We start from the raw sequence: 16,995 nt of genomic DNA, 5'->3' as shown, positions 1-16,995 counted from the left end.
GGAAAAGCATGAGCCTGTAGACTTCAGGATTTACTCCATTAGTCTTAACAGTATCACATATCTGCAAGAATTCAGTTAAGAACTGAAAGGGATCTTCAGATGGAAGTTCATGAAACTTGCAGTTTTGCTGCATCAGAGAAACTAATTGAGGTTTCAGCTCAAAGTTGTTTGCTCCAATGGCAGGAATGGAGATGCTTCTTCCATGTAAATTGGAATTAGGTGCAGTGAAGTCACCAAGCATCTTCCTTATATTATTATTATTTTCGGCTGCCATCTCCTTTTCCTGTTCGAAATTTTCTGAAAGGTTATCTCTGGATTGTTGTATTTTAGCTTCTCTTAATTTTTTTCTTCAGAGTCCTTTCAGGTTCTGGATCTGCTTTAACAAGAATGTTTTTGTCCTTGCTCCTGCTCATATGACAAAGATGGCACAGAAAAAATAATAATAATAATATGGATCCTTTACACCACGGTATAGGGATCCTTGTGTTAGTAGAAGAAAAGAAGGGAAGAAAATATGAACTCAGAGAGAGAGGGGGTTCGGATTTTTGGAGAGTTGAAGGAAAGATGTTAGTATATCAATAAACAAATAGAAGAAGATGAGAGGGGGAAGTGAATTTTCGAAAACAATTTTTGAAAAAGAGTTAGTGATTTTTGAAAATAGTTTTTGAAAAAGGTTAGTATTTTTTTCGAAAAATTTTTTTTTTTAAATAAAAAATAAAAATAATTAGTTAATAAAAAAGAAATTTTTGAAAAAGAGGGAAGATATTTTCACAATTAGAGAGAGAGAGTTAGTTAGGTAGTTTTGAAAAAGTTAAGAAACAAACAAAAAGTTAGTTAGTTAGTTGAAACAAATTTGAAAAGATAAGAAGTTGGGAAGTTAGAGAAGATATTTTGAAATCAAATTTTGAAAAAGATAAGATAAGAAGATATTTTTTTTGAAAAGATATGATAGAGATTAGTTTTTGAAAAAGATTTGATTTTTAAAATCACAATTAATGACTTGATTCATAAGAAATCACAAGATATGATTCTAGAACTTAAAGTTTGAATCTTTCTTAACAAGCAAGTAACAAACTTCAAATTTTTGAATCAAAACTTTAATTGATTATGTTATTTTCGAAAATTATGATATAAAATAAGAAAAAGGTTTTTGAAAATTATTTTTTTGGAATTTTCGAAAATAATCATGAATTTTGAAAAAGATTTTGAATTTTGAAAAAGATTTTGAAAAAGATAAGATTTTCAAATTGAAAATTTGATTTGACTCATAAGAAACAACTTGATTTTAAAAATTTTTGAAAAAGTCAACTCAAATTTTCGAATTTGATGAGAGAAAAAGGGGAAGATATTTTTTTGATTTTTTTTGAATTTTTATGAAAACGTGAAAATTATGCAATGCATGAAATTTTTAGATCAAAACATGTGATGCATGCAAGAATGCTATGAATGTCAAGATGAACACCAAGAACACTTTGAATGTCAAGATGAACATCATAGACACAATTTTGAAAAATTTTTAATGCAAAGAAAACATGCAAGACACCAAACTTAGAATTCTTTAATGCTTACGCACTAAGAATTCAAGAATGCATATGATAAACATGAAAAGACACAAAACAAAAAATCATCAAGATCAAACAAGAAGACTTACCAAGAACAACTTGAAGATCATGAAGAACACTATGAATGCATGATATTTTCGAAAAAATGCAAGATGCATATGCAATTGACACCAAACTTATAACATGACTCAAGACTCAAACAAGAAACACAAAAATATTTTTTATTTTTATGATTTTCTAATTTTTTTGTATTTTTATTTATTATTTTTTTTTCGAAAATTATTGTGAAAAATAAAAATAAGGATTTCAAAATTTTTAATATGAATTCCAGGAATCTTGCCATGATAGTCTTAAAGCTCCAATCAAAGGGTCAGGCATGGCTTAATAGCCAGCCAAGCTTTAATAAAAATATGAGTGTAATTCAGACATGACAAGCCTGACATACCCTATCCAGAAGGATTGGGCATGACTCCACTGAAGTGATTAGCCAATCCCAAAGCAGTTTGGGTATGGCTTTACAGCCAGATAGGCTTCAACATGCTTCATGAAACACTAGAATTCATTCTTAAAAATTTTGAAGCCATAGAATAATTTATTTTTGAAAACATTATTTTTAGTAAAATTTTTTTTTTTTTCGAAAACAAGTGAGAAAATTTTGAAAGGTTTTTGAAAAATTTTTTTGAAAAGAAAATTACCTAATCTGAGCAACAAGATGAACCGTTAGTTGTCCAAACTCGAACAATCCCCGGCAACGGCGCCAAAAACTTGGTGCACGAAATTGTGATGTCCAGGCTCGAACAATCCCTGGTAATGGCTCCAAAGCTTGGTGCTTTGATCTTAATTCATAATTGTCACAACTTCGATACAACTAACCAGCAAGTGCACTGGGTCGTCCAAGTAATACCTTACGTGAGTAAGGGTCGAATCCCACGGAGATTGTTGGTATGAAGCAAGCTATGGTCACCTTGTAAATCTCAGTTAGGCAGATATAAAGTGATAATGGTGTTTTCGAATATTATATAATAAAATAGGGATAGAGATACTTATGTAAATCATTGGTAGGAATTTCAGATAAGCGAATGGAGATGCTTTTCGTTCCTCTGAACCTCTGCTTTCCTGCTATCTTCATCCAATCAGTCTCACTCCTTTCCATGGCTGGCTTTATGTGATACATCACCACTGTCAATGGCTACTTTCGGTCATCTCTCGGGAAAATGATCCAATGCCCTGTCACGGCACGGCTAATCGTCTGGAGGCATCACCCTTGTCAATGGCTTCATCTTATCCTCTCAGTGAATAATATGCTCACGCACCCTGTCACGGCACGGCTATTCATCTGTCGGTTCTCGATCATGCTGGAATAGGATTTACTATCCTTTTGTGTCTGTCACTAACGCCCTGCAATCGCGAGTTCGGAGCTCGTCACAATCATTCAATCATTGAATCCTACTCGGAATACCACAGACAAGGTTTAGACTTTCCGGATTCTCTTGAATGCCGCCATCATTCTAGCTTACGCCACGAAGATTCTGGTTAGGAGATCTAAGAGATACTCATTCTAGCTTAATTCATGTAGAACGAAAGTGTTTGTCAGGCACGTGTTCATAAGGGAGAAGGATGATGAGCGTCACACATAATCATCACCTTCATCACGTTCTTGGGTGCGAATGGATATCTTAGAAGAGAAATAAGAAGAATTGAATAGAAAACAGTAGTACTTTGCATTAATCTTTGAGGAACAGCAGAGCTCCACACCTTAATCTATGGAGTGTAGAAACTCTACCGTTAAAAATACATAAGTGAAGGTCCAGGCATGGCCGAGATGGCCAGCCCCCTAAAATGTGATCAAAGGATCATAAGGTAATCCAAAGATGCCAAATACAATAGTAAAAGGTCCTATTTATAATAAACTAGCTACTAGGGTTTACATGAGTAAGTAATTGATGTACAAATCCACTTCCGGGGCCCACTTGGTGTGTGCTTGGGCTTGGGCTTGAGTGTTACACGTGTAGAGGTCCTTTCTGGAGTTGAACGCCAGCTTTTGTGCCAGTTTGGGCGTTCAACTCTGGTTTTGGCTCCTTTTCTGGCGCTGGACGCCAGATTTGGGTAGAAGGCTGGCGTTGAACGCCAGTTTACGTCATCTATTCTTGGCCAAAGTATGGACTATTATATATTGCTGGAAAGCCCTGGATGTCTACTTTCCAACGCAATTGGAAGCGCGCCATTTCGAGTTCTGTAGCGCCAGAAAATCCACTTTGAGTGCAGGGAGGTCAGAATCCAACAGCATCAGCAGTCCTCTTTCAACCTCTGAATCTGATTTCTGCTCAAGTCCCTCAATTTCAGCCAGAAAATACCTGAAATCACAGAAAAACACACAAACTCATAGTAAAGTCCAGAAATGTGAATTTAACACAAAATCTATTAAAAACATCCCTAAAAGTAACTAGATCCTACTAAAAACATACTAAAAGCAATGCCAAAAAGCGTATAAATTATCCGCTCATCACACAGCCATCCCTTCCCAGATTCTACTCAAAATACCACAGACAAGGTTTAGACGTTCCGGATCTCAGGAATGGCCGCCAATAATTCTAGCCTATACCACGAAGGTTCCAATCTGAGATTAGAAACCCAAGATATATACATTCAAGCTTGTTTGCATGTAGAACGGAAGTGGTTTTCAATCACGCGTTCATAGGTGAGAATTGTGATGAGTGTCACATAATCATCACATTCATCATGTTCTTGGGTGCGAATGAATATCTTGGAGAAGAAATAGACTTGAGTTGAATAGAAAAACAATAGTATTTTGTATTAATTCATGAAGAACAGCAGAGCTCCACACCTTAATCTATGGTGTGTAAAAACTCCACCGTTGAGAATACAAAAGTGATAATGGAGGTCATTGGCTTTGGCCCCAGAGAGGGAACCAGAAGAACCAAGATGAAAATACAATAGTAAAAGGTCCTATTTATAGAGAACTAGTAGCCTAGGGTTTACAGAAATAAGTAATTAATGCAGAAATCTTCTTCCGGGCTCACTTGGTGTGTGCTTGGGCTGAGCATTGAAGCTTCCATGTGTAGAGACTTTTCTTGGAGTTAAACGCCAGCTTTTGTGCCAGTTTGGGCGTTTATCTCCAGCTTTTATGCCAGTTCCGACGTTAAACGCCAGAATTCTTGAGCTGACTTGGAACGCCTGTTTGGGCCATCAAATCTCGGGCAAAGTATGGACTATTATATATTTCTGGAAAGCCCAGGATGTCTACTTTCCAACGCAATTAAGAGCGCGCCAATTGGGCTTCTTTAGCTCCAGAAAATCTACTTCGAGTGTAGGGAGGTCAGAATCCAACAGCATCTGCAGTCCTTTTTCAGCCTCTGAATCAGATTTTTGCTCAGGTCCCTCAATTTCAGCCAGAAAATACTTGAAATTATAGAAAAATACACAAACTCATAGTAAAGTCCAGAAAAGTGAATTTTAAATAAAAACTAATAAAAATATAATAAAAACTAATTAAAATATACTAAAAACAATGCCAGAAAGCGTATAAATTATCTGCTCATCAGTTTGGTTATTGAATAATAAGGTTTGAGGAATTGAGGTGTGGAATTTGATAGTTTTGGATGAAATTGTGTAGAGGAGATAGGTTTGGTTTGGTTGAGTGTAATTATGTGAATGTGGTTAGGTTAGGTTGTGGTCATTTGGATGAGTGAAAATGAATTTCTCTTGTGAATATTAGAAAAATTGGTGATTTTTAGTTTTGGGATAAAAACTTATTTTTGACCAACTTTGGCGGACCGTAACTAGGTCCACGGAGTTCGGAATTCTTCAAAAAATGGATTTTTATGAAAGTTTATTCAAAGATCTTTCCAACGGTTCAGAAATAGTTGAAAAAGGAATTTTGTAGAAGTTATGTGTGGTGGAAGTTTTAGGTTTAAAAATGAAATTCTGCAGCTTTTTAACTTAGTAAATTTTTGGCATAACGCACACCCACGCGTATGCGTGGCCGACGCGCACGCATCATTTTTAAATATTCGCTACCCACGCATGCGCCTGGCCCACGCGTATGCGTCGATGGGCTAAATCAGTTGCCCAGCCAAACTTTTCGAGAGTTGTGCCGGAGTTGTGATGGTTTTGTGCCTAGGGCACAAAACGCACCCACGCGTACGCGTGGCTTACGCGCAGGCGTCACTTGGATTTTCTCCCATCCACGCGTGTGTGTGGGGGACGCTTATGCGTTACTGTAACTTTCCTGCTTTCCACGCGTGAGCATGGGCGACCCACACGCGTGACCCTGTTTTCACCCCCAAAACTAATTTTGAGTGTTCAAAACCGAATTTCAGACTTCTAAGTCTCCACTCTCACCCTTTATGTCCTAAATCTTTATAGTATGCCTAGCGATGGGAAGAGACTAGGAGATGTGATAACTTGTGGACAAAGTAAGGGGAGAATTAATGATGAGTTATGATTAATGATGACTGTATGAGTTGTTGAGGGTGATGATGGGAGTGCGGTGTATGCCGTGAGCCAACTGACTGTATTTGATAATGATTATTGGCTGGTTATGGATAATGCCATGAGCCGGATGGCTATGATAAATATTGATTTATGACTGGAAATGAGAATATGGCTTTGAATGATTGCTTTATATCGAGCTCTCTTTCTCGGAAGTGCGACCCCAGAGAGATGAAGAAAGGTGAGGATCCCCTTCTTTGTTTCTCCTCGTATTGTAAAATCGCCCCCAGCGAGATGGTGGGAGGTTAGGATCCCCTCCTTAGTTCCTTCTGGGCATATGAGAACATACCTCCTGGGTAGATACAAGGGTTGTGGTTGCGCCCCACTTGCTCCAGGTTGGTTAGTATAGAGGCTCCTCGGGTGGACGCAAGAGTTGTGGTTTCGTCCCACTTACCCCGGGTTATTATGGGTGATGTAAAAATGTGCAATCATGTGATGTATAAATGACGATATGGTCATGATGAATGATTATGGAATGTTATGAATGAATGTGGAATGATTATCTGAGATACGAATTTTTCTGGATGAAAGCAGTGACTAGCTGCCACGAGCTCCAGGTTGAGCCTCGATACTCTGCTAACCCTATGTTGTAAGTGTGGCCGGACACTGTGAAAGTTCTGGATGAGCTCGCCCCCGTGATAAACACCAGTGTGGGTGTTGTATGGATAAACACCAGTGTGGGTATTGTATGATTATGATTATGTTCATGATTATGATTGTGAATAACTCGAGTTGGGGATGCACGACAGAGGGACAGTCTAATGGTTAGCTACCAGGACTTGTCGGGTTGGCTTTATAACCGACAGATGAGACTCATCAGCCATAGGGTAGGCATTTATCATTTGCATATGTTTGAATTGTTTGGGTTTGCCTATTTGTTTTGGATTGCTATATCATATATCCTATGTTACCTGATTATATGCTACTTGTTCTACTTGTACTTTAATTGTGAATTACTTGCCTGTATTGCTTGTGTTTGTACAATTGATAGGTCCCTGATGAGAGGAACTTTTGTGTGATCTAGAAATTTGCAGATAAATCCTCGTAGCAAGTATAGTTTCTAAACCAACAAAAGTCCTTTCGTACAAATGTTTTGGTTGTCACAAGTAACAAACCCCTAAATAAATTGATAACCGAAGTATTCAAACCTCAGGTCGTCTTCTCAAGGAACTGCAGGGAAGTATGTTCTTATTATTGGTTATGGAGGTTGTAAATTGGGGTTTTGAGAATGAGGAGCGAATGGTTTAATCAGCAATTAAAGTAAATGAAGAACAAGTAATTTAAATGGCAAGTAAAATAAATAGATGACTGTAAATAAACTTTTGGCAAGGTATGAGAAATTAGAGGTCATATCCTAGCTATCCTTATCAATGATGATGAAAATTGAATCTTAATTCCACCTTGTTAACCTTTACTAAGGCAAAGGAAGGTCAAGGGATTAATTGGTTTGATCTTCGGATCCTATTTATTTCCTAAGAAAAGATTGGGATTATTGAAGTTCAATTTAATTAACAAAGATAACAATTATCAATCATGTTTGAGTTTGATAACTCCTGAGTTACTGATTTTTTAATCAAGACCAAAAGGAGAAAAGTAAATCTACTGGAATAAAAATGTCTTCAGATGGGAATAACAATAATGTAAATAAAAGAAAGCAATAATAAACTGAAATACCCCAATTAACATTAATTCAAAGAGTAATCTGTAACATAGAAGAATTCATAAATAAAATTGGGAAAATAATAAAAAGGAATATTGAACCTGATAAAAAGAGATAATCCTGAAAGCGCATAAAATCCTAATTCTAAATCCTAATCCTAAAGAAAGGAGAGAGAGGAGATAACCTCTCTCTAAACTAAATCTAAATCATGGAAAACTAACTAATTGGAGACTCTCTTTGAATGGATGCATTCCCCCACTTCATAACCTCTGGTCTATGCCTTCTGGACTTGGATTTGGGCCAAAAAGGGCTTCAGAATTCGCTATGAGCGTTTTCTGCAATTTCTGGTGCGTGGCCTCTGTCACGCGTCCGCGTGGGTCACGCGGTCACGTCATTCGGAGTTTTCCTTGTCACGCGGTCGCGTCAGTCATGCGACCGTATCATATGTGTTTCGCTCGAGGCGCGCAGTCACGTCAGTCATGCGGCCGCGTCAATGCCTTTTCGCGCTGGCATGCGGCCGCGTCGCCCATGCGATCGCGTGGCTGCTAGTTTCTTCAAAAACTCTATTTTGTGCTTTCCTTCCATTTTTGTATGTTTCCTTTCCATCCTTTAAGTCATTCCTGCCTTAGAAGATCTGAAACTACTCAACACAGGAATCACGGCATCGAATGGAAATAAAGGGTAATCAAAATAATTATTTTTAAGCATAGGAAACATGTTTTTCACATACATCACATAATAAGGAAGGGAAAGTAAAACCATGCAATTAATATGAATAAGTGGGTGAAGGATTGAATAAATCACTCAGATTAAGCACAAAATATATCATAAAATATGGGTTTATCAGTCCCTCATGCTTGTGTCGGTGGAAGCTGAGGGTTGTTCTTGATGAGATGAATTGATGATGTGATTGGATAATGATGATGATTATTGAATGAGATAATTTGAGCTCCTTAGGTAGACGCAATGAAGTGATTTCACTTCCTCCAGGTGAGGATATGAGATAACGATATAGAATTGCCGAGACAGAATAACTGGTGATGGTTTTGTTTATGACTCCGACTCTAATTCGTTGGAGAGTTAGAGAGAGTTGAGAAGCATGAAAGATATGATTTAGATTTAGCATTTCCTTATGACAGTTGCCTTTTTATGAATTAGCAAGAACATAAGGTGAATGTTTGGTGAAAGGAAGTTTAGGATGCTTAGTAAGTTTTTATTACAATGCATTGTATTTATTTGGCACTTTTACCATTCTAGGAACCCATGGGTCGGGGGTTCTCATTCCGTATATATCTCTTGTTTTTCAGATACAAGTCCAGGTGCTCAGAAGTGAGCTGTGGTTCATCTGAGAGATGGCGAAGATCTTTATATTCTCCACTTTATGTTTTGCTTAGAATCTCTCCACCTTTATTTTGAAAAAGCTTTATTATGTATTGAACTCTTTTGAATTTGCCTATAGAGGCTCTTATGTTTCTTTTGGGAGAGATTTGGAGATGCTGTTATCAATTACTTTCATACTGTACCCTAGCCGGCCTAAACTTCACGGGTCGCGACTAGTGGCTATTTACTTATGTTATATATGTATCTATATGTTGTCTATCTCTTAATCTCCTTTATAGCCTTTATCTGTATATCGCTTTCGGCTTCACGCCTTATCTTTTAGTTGACGATACGTGAGTGATACGACTTCGTGATTTTATTTTTACTCTTTTCAGGCTTCTTGATTAATACTCCTTCCAATTATACTTATATTTATGTATTAAAAATCTACCTTGAGAGTCGTACCACCTTATTATCATTGACTTATGACTTGAGCATAAAAATTTGAATATTATGATATTACATTACTAGTAATTTTTTTATATACGTTTCGTAGAGAATTTCAAGACGAACGCGTAGCAGCTAATGGCTCGTCAATCAAAGTTCCGGATTGAAAGATATAAGCAATTGAAGATTCGAGGTGATTAGGTTTTTCCTTCTCCTCTTCTCACCGCAACCCTCCCCCTTTTTGCCAAGTTCCAGCTTGTTTTGCTTTGAGGGAAAGGACAAGAGCTAAACTATTTTCATTTAAGTTCGGCGTTAGGTTGGGTATTAGGTTGGGCATTAGGCCCAATATGGATCCGGTTCAATTGGTTTAGTTTGTTGGTCTAATTTTGAGTCAAAATCTTTAAAATTACTGTTAAAATTTTTATTTTAATTAGTTCTATCTCATAAAACTATAAAATTTATATTTTGAATTTTTTATTAAAAATTAATTTATTAATTAATTATTTGCTAATTTTACGAGGTTTACAGCTCATATCAAGAATAAGTTTAAATCTCATTTTAGATATGTCAAGTATTTCATGAGCAATCTTGTTTTTAAGTTGATTTGTGTAAAAGAATTAATTAAATACTATGTCTCATGATAGATATCTAAAAAAAATTAATTATTCTATTAATTTTTATAATTTAATTAAATTTATAATTAAATTTTTTTATTTTTTATCTTTTAATTAAATTTTTATATTATTTTTAATTTTATAATTAAGTCTTTATATAATGTAAAAAATATTAAAATTAACGAAATATTTTTTTCGTAAATTAATGAAAATACTCACAATTAAGAATTAAATTAGATCTTTGACTATATATTTTTTTAGAGGAATATTTTATTATTAATTTTAATATTTTTTTATATAAAAATAATCTAATTATGAAACTAAAAGCAGTGTAAGATCCAATTGAAAAAAAAAGGTACATATACTTAATTAAAAATTTGATAAAACTATAAAAATTAACAAAATAAGTAAACAAAAAAAAACAAATACAACTTTAAAATAGTTTATATATATGTCTGTGATGTGATTATGAAGAAAAGAAAATATACCTACCTGAGATCCTAAAGTGAAATTATATTCGCTTGTGATATCATAATGCACTTCATTGTTGATGAGAAGATGATATGGCCTTTCCATTAAGCTCGCCATTCAGAGGTTCAAGCATTATAATCCAACCACTTTTCCTGCCCGTTCAAGATTTTCTTTCAGGAATATTTTGTCCTTAGTAATCTATTAGTTAATATTAAACCCTTAAATGAATCTTAAGATTAAAATGTTGAAACTTTAATAACAATAACAATTAGATCTTAACATGAGAAAAAGAAACTACGAGAAAATAGGAAGCAATTAATTCAAAAGTTAATCCAAGTGAATAGGGTACAAAGCAATTAAACAATAGTCACAAATTAAATTAAACTAGACCTAGATTGATATGACATAAATTCAGCTTTTATTCAGTCCCATAAAAGACAATTTACTTGCGTCACATTTCACATTATCCATATTCTAATTACGCAATTAAGGGTTAACATCATCTTTAATTTGCAATAATAATCTAAGGATCGGATTTCTTATAATAAAAATAAGCCTAGTAGTCTAGTATTGCCAATTTCACATCATAAGAAACTTGAGAAACCTAATCTATGCTGAACCGGCCAAGATATTGAGATCTATATCTGTTAATGTACTTGCATCTCATTTCTTAGTCAAACAGTTAAATCTCTTAAACTTTAGCCAAAATAATAAATAAAAAATTAAATATCTTATTTCGTCTGTCCAACAAGAAAGTTCCCAATCAAAATTACAGTCATATTAGAGATATAATAATTTAATATTTTTTTATTTAACATGATATATATGTATAAATTTATGCATGTAATATTTATAATTATATAATTATTATATATAATATTATTTAATTATTCTAGTACAGTAATTAAAGAATATAAAATAAAATAATTTCTGAAGATTTTAGACTTATTTTTTATTATTTTGTAAAAATTGTGTATGTGTATAGTGTGGATTTGGAACTTTTTGGCGTTTAATTTGATTAAGGTAAACATGTTATTTATTTACCAAATTGCTTGTTGATCCGTGAGACAGAAAGCAATTATATTGTTATTGTATATATGTTCAACTTTATAACATGTTTATCAAATCATCATAAAAGCAATCATGCGTTATGCTTTCCAATTCTTTTTGTTGTTTTTGGTATTCATTATATGCTTTCTAATTTATTAAAAGATTATTGTTACATAATCAGTCCCACAAGGCCCACGATCTGTGTACCCGATACTTTTAATAGATCCAAATCTTAATAAATTATAGGATAAAATATCATTTTTGTTTTTAATATTTATAATTTTTTTAAAATATTTTTAATGTTTAATTGTATCTAATTTTGTCTTTAACGTTTTTAGTTTATATCAAAATTATCTCTAAATGTTAATTTCATCTAAAATGTTAGAGACAACATTAAAAATATTTAGGATAATTTTAAAATAAATAAAAAATATTAAAAATAAAATTGAATAAATCGAAAATGTTAGAAACAAAATTGGATAAATTTAAAACAAATAAAAAATATTAAAAATAAAATTAAATAAATCAAAAATGTTAGAAACAAAATTGAATAAAATTAAACGTTAAAAATATTTTTAAAAAAATTACAAAATTTAGAGATAAAAAATATATTTTACTTTAAATTATATTAATTTTTATTCTTTTAAATTAATACAAATCGTATTACAAAATACAATTTTATTTCACTAGCAATGTAAATGAGATACTTATTCGTAAATATTATATTTACATTTAAAAAAATCTTTCGTCTGTCTCGTATGTGGTAAATAGTTTTGCGTGTATATAAGCGTTTCTTCTCTAATAAATCACTCTAACTTAGAGCGATTTATAAAAACGTTTGTCTAATAATAAAATGTTTTGGCTTAAAACGATTTATGTAGTCCTTTTATCTCACTAATAAATCGTTGTAGTTCACAATGATTTACACAGAGTAAAAGAAGATAGAAATATAGTAAAAAATGATGCAGGACAAATGTATAATATTACTATTGGTTTTATTTATATACGTGATTTACCCTGATATTACGTTAATTTGCTAAATAATGGACCCTTATTTGTGGGAAATAACATTTTTGAAAGTAAACATTTTTCAAATCCTATATAGTAGTGTCAAAACATTTTTAAAAAAAAGTAACAAGATGCAGAATGAAACCAAACCAGTGAAAAAGATAAAGAAAATAATGAAGAATAAGTACAACAGAAATTTAAAGTAAAAATAAAGAATTAGAAGCGCAGGATCTTTTATTATTAAAATTTCATAAACTTAAATACACATGAAGAAGTTAAAACATGGCAGAAATGTGTAAATTAAATGGGTATCTATACAAATAAAACTACTTCTATCTATCCGTGTTCATTAGATACATTAGCCACTTGTTCATATCGAAATAATTAAGTTATTGTTTTCGTGAATGGACAACAAAATAACAAAACTAATTAAAGACCATCACACAATAATAATGTGTTGCAAATGCAACTTAAATACTATATTTCACTTTCTTTTCTTAAAGTGGATTTAAACATCTTGAAAAAGAATCTTTAAACTAAAACCATCTATATAAAAGAGATAAAAGTGTGAACATTGAATAATAGTTGCTAATTAAGAGGGTAACAGTAGAGTGTTGATCCTATCTAAAATCTATTTGTACTAATAACTTTATCCGTGAACTAAATTAACTTGATTTCTATATATTATTAATATCTAATATATTTAGAATTTAATTTTGATGAACTGTTAATGTAAAGTAGGTTTACACGTATATCCAATTACATAACGTCATATCAATAAAAATAACTATCTTTCATATTAACCGCATGAATTGTTATCCAAAAAAATAAATTTAATTGTAAAATATTTTACACTGTCAGTATATCAAAATTAATCTCATATATTTATAACCAACAAAAAAAATATCTAATGCATTTATGAGTTAACATTTAAATTGGTCATTATCGAATTTCAAATCAAATACTTTCGTTGTCAATCATTTTTTATTATTCTAGAAGTTTTTGAAAATTATTTTCATCAGATAAATTATTTTTTCTGTCGTTTTAAAAGTGTGGAAAGTTGGTTCTTCAATGAAAAATGAATTATGCAGAGGAAATAGAGGACTATTATTTTGTGCAGCAAAAAAGACTTTAAAACTTAGTGTACCAGTAATGTTTCTTTCACAAATATATACTATAACAGAGATTCTAAGAGTGGAAATAGTCAATTTACACTCTAATAGTACATCAAGAACCATCACAAGAATTAGGAATTAGTTATTTCAGTTACTGATGCATGATGGTTCTTTACAGCCTCCCCTCAAACTCATAGTGGGTTGAGGAACCACTCTGAGTTTGTTCTTAAACTTCTCAAAGGAGGCAGTGGATAGTGGTTTAGTGAGCACATCAGCAATTTGAGAATCAACTGGGATATGAATCACACGTAATTGCCCTTTAAACACCCGATCTTGAACAAAATGCAAATCGACCTCAAAATGCTTGCTTCGACTATGAAGAATCGGATTGGCAGAAAACATCACAGCACTGAGGTTGTCACAATACACAGTGGGTGCAATAGGTTGAGGAATCCCAAGTTCTTGTAGCAACTTAAGAACCCATAATATTTCAGCTCCAACATCCGCAAGGCATCTAAATTCGGCTTCTATAGATGACCGACTCACTGCCGTTTGCTTACGACTACACCAAAACACCGGATTATAGCCAAGAAAGACGCAATATCCACTGGTGGACCTGTGATCTTCAATGTCACTCGCCCAATCTGCATCCGCAAAGACAAGAACACGAAGATCAGTAGATTTTTGAAAACATAATCCATGATGATACGTACCTGAAAGATAACGGATGATCCTTTTCAAGGCTGACCAGTGATGTTGCTTGGGATTTTTCATGAACTGACTAACGTGATTCACAGAGAAGGATATTTCTGGATGAGTTAAGGTTGCATATTGCAACCCTCCAACAAGAGATCTATAGAGAGTTGGGTTTTCATATGATTCAGACCCGTCAGAAATCAATTTGAGAGAGGAGAGCATAGGAATAAGGATAGGCTTGGAGCTAGAAAGGCCTGCACGTCTTAACAGATCAAGAATATATTTTGATTGTGAAATGTGAAGTTCACCAGTGCCAAGCATATTAAATTCTAAACCAAGAAAATAATTCAAACCACCTAAGTCTTTAAGAGAAAATTTAGAATTCAAGTCAGTGATTAGAGCATCAATTTCAGTCTTGTTGTTACCAGTTATAACAATATCATCCACATAGACGAGTAAATAAGTAGTAGAATGTTTAGTATATCGAACAAATAAGGAGGTATCAGCTTTGGTATTAGAAAAACCATAAGTGAAGAGAGCAGAACTAAGTTTAGCAAACCAAGCTCTTGGAGCTTACTTAAGGCCATAAATGGCTTTATCAAGCTTGCACACTAATGAAGGGTTGCTGGACACAAAGCCAGAGGGTTGTAACATGAAAACATCCTCAGTTAAATCACCATTCAAGAAGGCGTTGTTAAAGTCAAATTGGCGAAGTGGCCAATTATATGTAACCGCAAGGGAGAGAACAATCCGAATTATAGAAGGACGAATCACAGGGCTATAAATTTGATTAAAATCAATCCCTTCAACCTGATGACACCCTTTGGCAACTAAGCGTGCTTTATATTTTTTGATACTATTATCAGGACCCCTTTTAACAGTATAGACCCATTTACATCCAATAATAGTAGAATTGGAAGGAGGGTCAATGAGATGCCATGTATGATTCTTGATCAAAGCATCATATTCCTCAATCATGGCTTGGTGCCAATGAGCAGAGGATAAAGCCTGAGAAAGAGTCTTGGGAGAATATTGAGTGAGATCAATGTTAGAGACAGCAGCTAAAGCTTTTGGTTTAAGAACACCAGATTTAGATCTGGTAACCATACTATATGTATTAGACGATTTAGGGGTAGTGAAGAAGTAAGAATGGGAACCTTGGGTAACTGAATTTCAAGACCAAATATAGGTATAGAAGCAGGAGGAACATGCTGATCCAAGGAAGTAGAGTTGACAGAATTAAGGATAGGTAATTAAGGTGAACTCAATTCATTGATATTAGATGTGGACGCAGGATGAAGAAGATTATATGTGTTAAGTGTATTAGTATTGAGATTAGAATTAGAAATAGAAGTGGAGTCAGTTGTGATAGAAGATGAATTAGAATTGGGAACAAGAGATATAGGAGGCACACAGGTAACAGTATGAGACAAAGAAGAAATATTAGATGCAGCAGAAGAATTAGATGAAAAGAAAATTGAAGATTGAAATAATTTTTCATCGAAAATAACATTTCTTACAATTAGAATTTTTTTTCTTCACGAATAAGACATTTGAAGCCTTTGGATTGAGGAGCATAGCCAAAGAAGATGCACTGTTGAGATCTAAAATCTAGTTTATAATGATTGAAAGGTCTGGTGTTGGGGTAGCATGCACAACCAAAAACCTTGAGCATGACATAGTTGGGTTTAATATTGTGAAGCTTCTCAAAAGGTGATTTAAAATCTAAGACTTTGGTTGCTAGCCGATTTATGAGGAAAGTAGCTGTAAGAAAAGCATCTTCCCAATAAGGAAGAGGCAATTGAGCAGTAGCTAAGAGAGTTAAACCCATCTCAATCACATGTCTGTGTTTGCGTTCAACAACTCCTTGTTGTTGATGCGTGTAAGGACAAGAGAGGCGATGAACAATACCCTGATCTTGTAAGAATGTCCTAAATGTGCTAGAAAGGAATTCTTTGCCATTATCAGTTTGAATGGCTTTGAGAGAATGGCCAGTTTGCCTTTTCATCAATACTTTATACTGCTGAAAAATAGAGAAAACTTGAGACTTGGACTGCATCAAATATAAACAAGTATAACGTGTAAAAGCATCAACAAAGCTCACATAATAAGGAAATCCGGACCTAGAAACTGATTGAGCAGGACCCCAAATGTCAATAAACACAAGTTGTAAAGGAGAAGTGTATTCAGTTTGAGAAAGGGGAAAGGGGAGAGCATGCATTTTTGCCATACAACAATGATCACAAACAAAGAAATCAGTAGCTGAATTTTGATTAATAGAAATATTACATTGTTTAAGGACACTTTTTACAATAGAGTTAGAAGGATGTCCCAGCCTTCTATGCCACAAAGCAAGATTGAGATTACAAGAAGCTAAAAAAGTATTAACAGAATTATGATCATATAATGGTGTTAGCACACACAAATTATCAAAGGAATATAGTTCATGTCTAAGAGTTCCTTGAAGAAGTGTTTGCTTGTGGACCTGAGATTTAACAAAACAATGAAAAGGGTGAAATTCAAAGAAAACATTGTTATCT

The sequence above is a fragment of the Arachis hypogaea genome, chromosome 12 (genome assembly GCF_003086295.3).
Source record: "Arachis hypogaea cultivar Tifrunner chromosome 12, arahy.Tifrunner.gnm2.J5K5, whole genome shotgun sequence".
Taxonomy (NCBI): domain Eukaryota; kingdom Viridiplantae; phylum Streptophyta; class Magnoliopsida; order Fabales; family Fabaceae; genus Arachis; species Arachis hypogaea.
The sequence above is the reverse complement of the archived record's forward strand: the minus strand, read 5'-3'. Positions refer to the sequence as shown.